This window comes from Gymnogyps californianus, chromosome 10 (genome assembly GCF_018139145.2).
Source record: "Gymnogyps californianus isolate 813 chromosome 10, ASM1813914v2, whole genome shotgun sequence".
Classification (NCBI taxonomy): Eukaryota; Metazoa; Chordata; class Aves; order Accipitriformes; family Cathartidae; genus Gymnogyps; species Gymnogyps californianus.
Window position 1 is genome coordinate 1359643 of NC_059480.1, and position 12949 is coordinate 1372591.

A 12949-nucleotide genomic window follows, 5' to 3' on the forward strand; every position below is an offset into this window, starting at 1 on the left:
GGAGTACTAATACCCCTAAACATCCCAGAAGCTGGACCTCAAAAGTACACTGATAATAAGTATTAGGTCATCTGTATTTGGGATTTTGCCTCTTCAGAAAGGGCAGAGGTGCCGTTGGCACAATTTTTTCCTTACCACTGGGAGAAGCAGCGATGTGCTTTCAAGCAAATAACAGCTGAAGTCATTTGGTCATTGCCCAGCCTCATAATTAATGATAACAAGTGAACCTCTGCAGGGGTGGGTACTAGCACAAAGTCCCCTGTTTTGAGGTATGTGCAATGGAGGATTTTTGTGTGCAAACTCCACCTCATTTGTTTGATGAGCAGAGATGGGACTGATGAGAAGTGATAGACGGAGTAATGCATCTCTTTATTTCTCACTTCTCCCCAGATACACCTGCCCTAACCCAAAAAATCTCTACTGGTTCAAAAGTAAAGGTGTGTGATATTTTCTGTAGCACAGCACACCGAAACTGTCTATTTTCTTACAGGCAGCACACGAGCTTGGATCAAGGATCATAAATTCAAGATAAAGAACTATCTTGTAAATAGAAAGAAAGCCTTAGGAGTGATTTGCCTCTCTCTGCTTCTCATGTGTTCTTGTAAAATCCAGTTTAAAAAAAAAAACACACCTCTGAAAAAAAGTGATGGCCTTTTAATTTTCTGGAAAATGTTTATCTAAACTATCACTTTCTTCCCAGGTAAGGGAAAATGAGGTCAAACCCAGGCAACAACCCCGTACAACACGGCAATACCATACTCGGGGACATTCTCCACTGAAAGCAGAGGTGGTGAAAACAGGTCTCGGGACAACACCCGTGCTGCTGGTGTTGGCAAAGAGACACAGCGGTCTCAGGTTCCTATAAGACTTTCAGATACATTTGGAGCTGACTGATAAATTCTGGCACGTTGGCCAAATGTCCCCACTCTGTCAGCTGTGGAGGTGGAAGGAGTCTTTGCAGACAGACTGTCCATCCTGCTCCTCCTGAGGTCTTCTTGCTCCTTGGAGAGCTAAGCTACTTCATCATGACCTTATGAAGGAGACTGTCCTCCTCCCTCCCCTCTGCCCCTGGCTAGCAGACAGGTTTGAGCACGGAGGACAAGCCGCGATGGCCTCTCCTGAAGTGATTCGCCGTACAGAGCACCCCGCATCGAGCCAAGAAGTGTTAACTGGTTTTTCCAGATACCATCAAATACATTTAAACAAGCCTGATGCTTGAATGCTTTTTGCATCGGGTGTGTTATACATAAAATATGTTGAGTCAGTGATAGCGCCCTTATCTAAACACAGAAGCCAGTAAAATTTCATCCGGTGCACTTTGTCAGATTGTTCCTTGACACAGACAGCCCGCAGCTAGCTGTGACGAGCAGGAGATCGCATCTGGCTCTGGAGAGGGGAGGCGTTCCCGTTCCCCTACACTGTTTGCTCTCCCCGGCCACTGGGTCTGGGAAATGAATGGGAGAGCAAAGAGCACGTCCAGGTGGGCGCCACGGGTGTGCAGCATTTTGGCAAGACTGAGACTGTGCAACTTTGCTCTGAAGACAGGTTTGAGATGGAGCTTTGGGTCTTTAAGGAAGAATTACAACCCTGTACTCTTCTACTCAGCCGGCAAAATGAGAAAGCAATGTGTTCGGGTTTATCTACACAGCTTAAAGCTATTTAGCTCTGGTGCTGATACCCTCCACGTTGCTGCAGCTGCATGAAGCTCCTGCATCCCTGGTGACCTTCTCACCACTGGAAGCTGCTCCCTATGGGCATTACCATGAAGACTTTGTCTTGGTCACCAGAGCTCCTGGGCAGGGAAGCGGTCTTCTCCGATCTGTGCTGGGCAGGAATTGCATCTCCTTCCCAGCGATGTCCCTCACAAATCAGCAGTCCCCATAGAAGACTCTAAATCCTACTCAAGCGCCAACCAGCGCAATGGTTCCAGCAAAGGCGTGGCTCCTTCACCTGCAAATGCGTTTCTGGGCCTGCCTACAGTTCACCCATAGGGCCACAGGTTTTGCTGAGTCTGAGCTGACTTCGCCAGGGAGTAGAAGAGCATCTGGGGACGGGATAGACCCACACGACTTGCCTTTGCCTTTTTTATGGAGTTGGGGTTTGTTTTTCTCCTCATCCCCCATCTGAGTATTGAAACAAAGGTTTGAGACATAGGTCTGTACCTTGGGGTCATTTCCACTCTACAGCCAGTTTCATGTGTGACCATGGCAAAGTCCCGTAGCCTCCCCACCCCGTCCCTCTCGGTTTCTCTGCGGTACCTGGGGGATGACAGCACCGCTTGCCTCAGAGGGGTGCTGGAAAGATAAACACAGTGATGCATCCAGCGATGATGGGAAGGGAAGCAGATAAGCACCCGGGCTAGCGAACATAGGCACAGGAATTATCTGAAGGCAGAAAAGGTATTATCGCTCCGGAATGAGTCCGTCTCTGCTGAACAGGGGAATATTTGACACCATAAAAGTCTCTCCTTGCTGCACCCTTGGCTCCACCACCAGCATGCACACAGTCCCTGCATCCACCCATCCGTCTGAGAGCCTCTCACTGATGTTCACACTCCCCCCTCCATTTCCAACTGACTTTTGGCTAATTTGGGCACTTGAAAATAAGGCCACCAGGTGAGCCTCAAACGTGCTGTGACTTCTTCAAGACGAAACCCATCTTTGAAATTGCAGCTGTGGCTCAGCCATCCTTTAGAGCTGCTTCTGCAGCTTCTACTTCCAGTGCCATTCACAGCCGGGCAACCTCTTCATTAGCCAGAGCATTTAATGAATTACACGTGCACCTCTTGGCTCCTGGGCACCTCACACCGACTGCAAAACCCAGACACTGGAACTGAGTACGGTTCCCAGCCATTGCAAAGGTGGTCCAAGACATGTGCCTGTGAAACCAGCTGCCAGAGCAATTCATCCCGGCAACACCAACGCTAGCAAACACATCTTTGGCGTAGATGGCTACAAAGGAGAATGACCCATTTCTTCTCCTCGATGGTGCACAGGAGGCCAAGGCTGGTGGCATTTGTAAAACAGGTAGCTCCCAGTAGCTGAGCTAGCCAGCGTGGCCGTGAGAAGGGCTCACCCGTAGAGCAATACGGGGCTTCTCCCAGCCCCCTTCACCTGCAGAAAGGGTAAGAAGCCATCCAAAGAAAGGCAACTGAGCTGTCTTTACCACCACAAAAGAAGCCTTGCTATGAAACTCCATAAAGGACCAAGAACTTGCTCTTCGTCTCCTCTCCCTCTCTCTCCCTCTTTCGCCTTCTCCCACCTCAGAAAGTAATCTCATCCTTTCGTCACATATTATTGAAATCCCAGCTCTTAAAAAAAAACCTCTCATTTTTTGCCCAGACTGAGAGCATGTCATTCGGAAGTGATGTGCAAGGCAGGAGATAACCAGGTAGAACTCAGCGATTCGCCACAGAAAATGGCTCCATGTATGGTTGTAATGCTATCAGAGTCCGTCCCTCAATAGCTCTTTACCGCTCCCGAGCTCAGAATCTGCTGATTCAAGAACTTTGCCTGCGCGGGCAGAGGAGGAGGGGACAGGGCTGGGGGGAGATGGGGAGGTATATAAAAATAGAGCATTTGCGGTCTGGACGGAACACATAATAATGCAAAGGCTCTGCTTTCTTCCCTTTTTAAATTTTTTTTTTTTTTTGGTGATGCGGGAGAAGCGGCGCACGGTCCCCCCTGCTCGCTCTCTCGTTCTGTGTCCTCATTTCATGCTTTAGTTGTGCTGATTGGGAGGGCTGAATCCCCTCGGCTAACTGCTTAGTGCAAAACAGTTGCACTCCCGTCTGAAATGGAGAGAGGTTAGAGGCTAACTCCGTGCAGACAGGGGATTTTGCAGAGGCAAATGGGGTCTCTGAGGAGATGCAGCTGCGTGAGCCCTTGGACTAGGAGGTCTCCCATTGCCGAGGAGTTTGGAGAGAAAAGTCCCACGCAGTTCTCATTTAACCAGAAATACTGTGTCTGTGCATGTGAAGCAGAAGATACCGCTCTCTGTTCAGCAGCCTTTCTTTCAGATGTGGTGGCACACAAGTCTTTTGAGCTTACACAGAGGAGGAAACGAACCCCAGCTTTAAACAGCCAAGCGGGTAGGAGGTGGGGTAGAGATAGACAAGGCTATACAGTTGGGGCCAGCATCTCTGACATCTTCCTGGACTCCAGCCCTGACTCTCTTCTTTTACATTTGGATGTGAGTTAGGGCATCCAAAACATTTTGGATGGCTTTGTAAATCAGTGCATTAAAATATCAAACCCTACTTTTTGTAGATCAGGGGACCTGTGGCATGGGACACTTGGCGTAACTGCATAGCCACTGTTGGGTAGCAGCAGATGCGGTGCAGTCACCTTCCAAGCAGAGGACTCATCATTTTGGCAGGGGGCTATTACTTTGCACCACGGAGCCGTCGACGGGAAATCACTGCAGGCTTCTGCCATCCAGTCCCCGTGTATGCCCTGGTCTGGATGGACCAGCGGTGCTGGCCAGCCATCTCGGCAGTCTGCCAGCCTCCCACCTCAGCTCCCATGCACGTTACCAGGCCACTGGTGTTTGACCACCAAATGAACCAACTCGACCGTCTCCTGAAGAGAGAACAAATGGGTTCGACTGATCAGAGAAGCTTTTTTCCCCTCTGACAGATCCCATGCTGGGTGATTTTTTTGCCAAGTGCACGATTGCAGGGTCAGGCAGCCACTTGCTGTTTTGCTTGCTGTCCTCTGCACCCATGTATCCATCATCACCCGTGTGTAGCTGGGGGATTTTACCCCCATCCGCCCTTCCCATCCAAGGTGAACTGGCAGCCAGACTTGGCCTTAAGTTTCCTGTCAATTTTCTAGTCCTCATAAATTTAGGAACCGTCAGCAAAGTAAAGGAGGATCACAATACCATACATGGAGAACTGCATAATCTTGAAGACGAGAGTAAAGGAAATGGGATGAAATTTAAGACTACTAAATGCAAGGTCATGCACTTGGGGATTAACAAGAAATTCTGCTCTAAACTGGGAGCTCATCAGTTGGAAACGAGAGAGGAGCAGAAAGATGTGAGTGTATTAGTTAACCAGAGGATGTCTACGAGCCACCAAGGAGTCGTACGATGAAAAAGCAAGGGTCCTAGCCTCTTTAGAGTGAAGCATTCCCAGTTCAGACTGGACACACTGCAGTGGTGTCCTATATGTCAAGGGTAAGAATTCACCTGGGTAGTTCTCTGCATGGAAGACGTCCAACTCACAGGGAAGAAGCTGGAGAATAGGCAGGGGAACAGAGAGGTGGTGTTAAGAAAGGATCTTAACAGCTTTTGGTTTGTCTAGCAAATAACTTGTTGAACTGTCTGAGAAAAAATACGAATGATTTTTCTTAGAGGCAAATGGAAGGGCTAAAAGACACTGTTGGTGCCAGAGCAAATGAAAATAGCATGAAGCAGTGTACTTTGGAAAATACAGATATATTTGTAGTATCAAAGCGGGGAAACTGTGGAGTGTAACCCGCTCTGCCTGTTTCCAACGAGGGAGGTGCACCTCCAAGTGCAGCATCGCAGCTGAGTGCCTTGGCCGTGGGCCTGGGTCGCTGAAGTCCTCTGAACCTGTAATAATCTTGTGGGAGATGGCATGGAGCCAACAGCAAGCTCTAAAACAGGGATACAAGACTGACCAGGTGAGGCAGGAGTACTAGAAACCCCCTCCAGATCAGAGACACCTCCTAAGTCATGGAGCTTTTCTCAGCGGCAGGGAGACAGACAACTTTCCATCAGTGTTTTCCAAAGCTGGTATGGTCGAGGTGGGAGCTGGCCTCTCCAGCCAGGAAAGCTGCTTTCCCTCTGTCAGCTTTCCCTTCTCCACTCTGTGCTCATCTAGTTCAAACAAATTAATCTGAACATAAAACAGAGGGGCTGCAAGCCGTACCTATGAGGGTGTTTTCCTGTTGCATTGCTTTTTTACCTCTTTCCAGTGAGGTTAAAACCTCAGTTGAAGGCATAAGGAGGATTTTTTTCAGGCTGTAGCAAAGCCTTTTGCAATGTATTTGTGCACACACATACACACATCCCTGTCACGGGCTGTCACCTTCCCCCTAGCCCGGATGGGTGTCCCAGTCTTTGGGGGCCTCCCACCCTACGGCACTTCACACACCCTGCAGCTGCCTTTCGCAAGGTGCCACAGGGGATTTAGTGTAAGGGCCTTGGAATAAAATGCACACTGGGAACAGGTTTATACTCTGTATTTACTGGCACAGGAGCAATGTTTCAAGCTGTGCTAAGGGGGTTTTGTCATCCTCTTTAGTAGTTCTCACTGCATAAAACATTGCCTCTTTCCCCTCTCTGCCCTTTTGCATTGCTTTTCCCCTCAACAAACACATCCCTTTTGGTATCTCCCAAGCCTGTTCAAAACCTTACTAGGCATTTCCTACATTGCTTTGACCAATCCCTTGTTTTAACCAGTTTCTCAAACGTAATGAGTAGCACTTGCCCCTGAGCAGCCCTATCACAACCTCTGCCAGTTTGAGGGTGTTGCAACTTCTGGCTGGTCTATGCAGAGGGTTTTGTGCCTGCAATCAGCCATGAGGATAAGAGAAGAAGGAAGAAATACCAGATGACAGCGGCATCATATTTTCTTTTATCATAATGGTATCAGTTGTATGTACAAGCCATGGTTCATGGTCTGTGTTCAGCTGGGATGGGGCAGCAGCATCCAACCCCAAACCACCCATGTGCTCCTTTGGACCTGCCAGGGGGTTCCCAGGCCACAGCATCGAGGTCCCAAATTGAGGTCAAAGAGCTGCCAGGGTTGATTCCGAAGCCCTAGACAAAGGCCTTCCGGACTCCTTCTCAAGCGGTGTTTTTGTGCCCTCTTAAGTGACTTCAGCTAGTCATCTCCCTTTTCTCACAGACGAAAAAGTCCTGCCAAGAAGAAAGTCTTCAGGGCCTGCTCACATTCCAGCAACACTCTGGCCTCCAGAAGTCCTTTTCACAGCACACAATATGGCATTGTGATTAGATATAAACTGAAAGTGTATTTCCTGCCCTTCAGTAATTACACTGGCTTATGGGAGCTTTATTCAGCATGAAGCTTTATTATTCTGCAGAATGAAATTCTGTATAATTTTCCTCTCCTCCAATGCGCAGATGAAAAATCATATTTTGGTCCGAGTTGGGAAGAAAGGCTCAGTTATCACTTGAGACCGTGGTGTTATTTTCCCCCGGAATTAAAAAATCCATCTGGGTGTACGACCCCGTTCACCCTCCCGCCTCTCCATTCAGCCTTTTGTATGCATATGAACCTTATCAATTTCCACTGCTGCAGAAAGGTGAACCAAAACAGCGTGCCTCCCCCAGTCCTCCTCACTCTAATGGAAACGCATGAGCCGGAGCAATAAATGCATGTAAAACCCTCCTGCTCCGCTAAGAAGGGGAGGGAGGTACAGATGGAAAGCCTCGTTTGTGGCCATCGCCCATCAGCAAGGGTACCGGCATCAGTGCAATCCCATTGTCAGAACAGCCAGGGATGTCAGGACAGGACCTTATTTATACAACACTCTGGCTTCAAGCAAGGCTTAACTCCAAAAACAACTAAAAACAACTAAACCAACTTCAGCCAGCCTTACTTGCTAAGCTCTTGGCCACCAAAGGCGGCAGTCCCTCGTGCAGGCACAGCCCAACTCGCTCTCATCTCATATCAACCTGTTGCTTAGCAAGACACAGCAGATGCTTTCTTCCTGGCATCTCTTCCTCCAAGAGAGGACTTGGAAAGGCGAACTCCAATTTTTTTTACATGGAGATGGTTTGCCAGCAACTGGCTCCGCTGCTGTTGCCGTTGTCAGTTGAGGTTAGCTGCCAGGCTGCACGCATCTATGTGATGGGTGGTCCCATGGCCATACACTCCCGTGTCTGCCTCTACAAACCGGAATCCCTCTCTATGCCCTGAGTATTTGGTGATGGTGTTGCAGCTCTTTTTACTATTGCTACCCTTCTTAGAAATAATGAAGGATGATGCTTCCCCTAATAGCAAGAGCTTTGCTCGTGGTAGTGGTCATTAAAACTAGGCTGGGAACAGAATTCATCTGACTAAATTTTGCTGCCTAAATTAGGCATCTGCGCTAAGCAAGTTACCTGGGATGAATCCCTGTGTGCTCATCTCAGGACAGGATGAGTCCTTGAACGTTTTCTTGCTGACTTTTCCTTGCCATTGGGTGGGGATGGGCTGCTGCAAATTGCAAGAGAAGACTGGCAGAGACAGTTATGGCAGGACGAGGGCAATCTGGAGCTGCAAAAGTACAGGCACAGTATGAAATACTGGTGGTGTATTGGGAACGCTTGGTGGGAGTCCCACATCGGCACAGTGATCTCTGGAAGCTGTGTCTGCTTTGGGATCACTCAGAAAACAGCTCTGATCAATGTGCCCGAAATACCAGGGAAGGGGAGAGCTGTTCCCCAGCACCTTGGTCTATGTTACATGTGCAAGAGCAGTGGTGAGATCCTTCATCCAGGGATCTTGTGTACCAGTCATGGCCCAAAGCAGAGTAGAAGACAGTTCCTCTCCTGTATTTGTCCATGTTCAAATTAAATGTTTACCCACAACAGGCATTCCAGCTCTCCAGTCTCCAACATGCTTACGCAGGTACTCCATCCATTTCTGTACAAATCATCTTAATAGTCCCCAATAGTCACCTGCTGTGATCCCGGCCAGCCCCCTGTCCTGTCTGCGTTTCTGTTGCTTTTAAATTACTACTTCTAGCCACAGTAAATCAAATGGATCCAGCTCCTGTTTGTTGTCTTCCAGTTGGTGCACCTCACTCTAAAGCCAAAAAGTCCTGGAGAAGGCTTGGGTAAGCACCTCCAGTTCACTACCTTTCTCTGACACAAATTTACCATGGCTGTTGGTATGTCTTTCTGCATTTCCCCTTGAGAAGTTTAGATGTAATAACATCTGGTCCCCTTGTACCAGTTGTACTGGTTGCAACTGTGTTGATGACCAATGTATTTATATCCCGTGATGCTAGGCACCGAGAAGGCAGGATGGGTTTGGAAGGTCTTGGAGGTCTGGATATCCTTTACATTAGATGGACACTGCCTTCAAGAACTAAAGATACTTCCTTTGCTACGTATTTGATGAACATGACTCCAATAATGCTGAAAGAAAACATGCATGGCTGGAACATCACCAGTGGTCCCAGGTGATGCTGGACTGGATGCGGCAGAGTAGGCGTTTCTGGAGCACAATAACTAGCATTAATATTCATGCCTCAGGTTGTCAATGGAGATGCATCAATTAAGGGGAAAAAGGGGGAGAAAGGATGGTGGAAAGAGGTCTCCGGTTTTGTTTGCTACCCACTGCCCCACTAAATGAGTAGCGGGGAGAGAAGGGCAGTCCATTTAGCAGGTCAGCGGCAAGCAGTGCTATCAGATGCCATGCCAAGCTAATTCCTAATTGGGGCAGTGTTTGTCAACACTGACAGAGCCTTAATACACTGTAATCGCTGGAGCCACAAGCTCTGATAGAGATCTTAATCTCTGTGCTCCATCCCTTTCACACCGCAGTGAGCATGTCGGCTCCTTCCCCTGGCCCTCACCGCACCCAGTAGCTGGGCTCCATGCGCCAAGAGGTTTTTAAAATAGCCCCTTCTTTTTCTTACGACTCAAAGAAAAGAGAGGAGGTAAGAGGCAGGCGATGAGGGGAAAATAAGCAGTATTGTGCTGCTGGGGGAATTCTTCAGAGATTTCACAGCTAAAACAGGTTTTGCTTCATCAGACAGCAGACACTGTCTGCTCACCAGGCTGAACATCTGCCTCCAAAAATAGACACAACAACACATCACCGGCTGTTTTGGGATCACTGTGGCTCCTTGTATATTCCTTGCTACTCTCTGACGCAGCCTTCCTGGAGAAGCTTCTGTCCACCTTTCTGGATTTTTCTCCTCACAAAAGCTGTAGGAGACAACTTTATAGATGAGTGACTCAAGTGTGGAGCAAGGATGAGCTTTGACATAGGTCAGCTTCAAAGTCTGTGATTGAATCAAGTCTTCCAAGTTCAAGAATCTCTCCTGACACAGGAGGTGAGCATAGCCACTAAGGACTTCGGGGTTTTTTTTTACCCACAGGTAATGATGAAGGGGTTTGCACTAAGGCAGGAGCAACGAGCACCAATAAAATGGCCACACATCCTGCTTTTGCTGGGACAGCTCTGAAGTCCCATCCACTGCCTTCTGGTGCTCCAAATTTACTTCAGGATGCACAGAAAGATCTCATATTTTATCAGTAAAAATATGCACGGTTTTCTTCTTGAGTAAATGCAAACTGGTCTTTGTGGGATAAGCTGACTAAGATCCTTCTGTGGACTCAACAGGAGAAAAATAAACAGCTCTTCTCCAAGTTGTGATACTTCCTTGTAGCTCACTTAAAGCATATTTGGATACTACGATGCAGGTAAAACCCTTCCATCTTGCAGAGTATCACCTCTTCCTCCTGTTACCAATGGGTCTGTGGATACAGGGATGCCTTTCCACAGCAAAAAGTTTCACATTGGCTTCAAAGGAAACCAGCAGACTTGTCCTAAATTCAGACAGGGATCGCTGAGACATCTTGGAAGGAGGAAGAGCCTGAAGGCTCCTTGCAGATGGTTCTGACCCCCAAAAATGTCCTGGCTTGTCTCATACCTTTGAGTATTGGGGACATCATGTTTAGCAAACCTGCTGCAGAGCTGCAGAAGTATCACTTATATTCTCCTCATTCGTTATCCTGGCCTGCCACTTGGTACCTGCTGTGTCTATGTTCCTCTTGGCAGGATGCAGAAGCAAAAAAAAAAGAGAAAAAAAAAAAAAAAGACACCCAGGTATCTCTGCCTTGCATGGATTTATGAAGAGGTAAGGAAATGCATTTTCAGTGTCTATGAATTCTCGCTGTGACCATGCGAGGCCACGGCTGTCCTTGTGCATAAACAACACAACGAAGTGAGTTATTACCAAACTGAAAGACCACAGCTCCACGCCGGAGGGTGCTTTTGTCTTTCCTTTCACGCCAGCTCCAGAAGCCTCTCAGCCAAGCCTCCTCATGGCATGTGCTATGCTTACCTGTGATTTATTGATGATAATCATGGGGCAAGCCATTTGTAATCAAACGTACAACAAAGACATTCTCGTGCTGAGAGGGAGTGATAACGCACCATTTAGTAATTTTTGTGCAGTCAGTAATTTGGAGAATGAATGATAATTTCCCGAACTGAAAATGTGCAATGACAACCCTTAGTGCTATTCACCTCGTGAATAAAGATACCTTCCTCTCCATGTCTTGTGATAAATTCCTTTTATTAGGGCCACTTATGTGGGACTTTATCTTAATCGTCTTAAGCATGGGGCAGTCTCTGTGGTGAGGTTGGGTCGTTTTTCATTACGACCTCAGACATGCTCTATGAAGTAAATAAATACCAGTCAGTGATATGAAAACAGTCATTTAAATGAAATGGGCTTTGCTAACACAATGTTCTCACTCACTGCATACGGTATATCTGCACAACAGGAGATGCTGAGGAACAGGGGGTCATCTTTTACATCCACCTGAGTAGGATGGCCTGTCCGATAAGAAAACTGGATATTTTTGACCATCACAACATTGAGCAATGTCAGTGCACCACACTGCTACAACATGCACTTTCCCAGTTCCAACAGTATTATTTAAGGCAGCAAGGAAGTGCAGCTCCTGTGGCTTTCGATTTTCAAGTAGAAAAGCTGCATCAAAGGCCAAGGTGATTTTAGGAGCTAGCCAGGAGCTCTGCTTGATGACCCTCATGCTGTAATGCTTTATGGAGTCTCTGTTCAAAAGTGGGGGACGGGGTGCTGGAGGCGGTTGGTTTTAAGCTAAACTGATGTTCCTCTCCATGTTGCTGGTGCAAATCCAGGCTGGGAGCTGCCATCCAACAGCGAGATGAGTGAGCGGCTTCATTCTCCATTTCTGAGCACAGGTGCTTGCTTCTTGGACATCGTTGTCAGAGCTGGCAGAGCGGCTGGTCCTGGAGGCTAGGTGGTCCTCTCCTCTGTTTTACATCTCAAACATGAATCGCACAACGTCTCTGCAGAAGCCACCCTCATGTTTGAAGGAGAAACCCGTCCCCTCCACCAGTGACACGGTTCCCTTCTGCTCTGCACATCTGCTTCATCCCCCTCAGCGCTGTCCTAAGTTTGGATAAAACTCTGCACGGGGCAGAAACATGGGGTGTTTTTTTCTAAAGGCAACTGGGGGGCAGACAGGGAATCCTGTTTCTGCCGCAGGGCTGGGTTATGGCCTTCACTGGTATTGCCAGCACGGACAGGGATTTGATTTCTGTGCCACCGATAGCATCTCCATAACGAGCTGCAGTGACTATAGCCCAGTAGAGCTAGCGTGGAGAATAAACAGCGTTAAAGATGTGGTCACAACAGGATCTGCCAACCCCACTCCCAAGTAGTTTGGACTTTGGTCACCTACTGAAGGCCAAATGTGGGCTGTTCACTGAAATTGTTGCCTGTGGTGTTTGGGTACACGATCTCTTTGTCTGGCTGTGAGCACCCAGCTCCCCACTCCTCTCTTTCCTCTCCTTGTTGCAGCTGTGATTTAATTCCAGACAGGCAGCAAAGTTTGGAAAGATGCAGATCATTCCTGTTCTCTCTTAATCATCCTCACCAGGGGAAATAGAAGAGGAGAGCTTTTTAAAACACTTGGATAAAATGAACTGAAACGATGAAGTGCATTAAGAACAGGAAAATCTAAATGAGGTGGAAATAATGTCTTAATTGGAAGGACACATTTTAATCTTCGCTCTCTCCTGCACTTACACGAACACACACACACACACGCACGATGCTAATGCAGGAGAATAAGGCATAAACTGGGAGACTGCCTTGGCACAAGGAGGGCAGTGCCAGCTGATCGGACACCACTCCGTCTTCGCCAGCTCTGCCCGTCACGCTACCCACCTCCTTGCATTGAG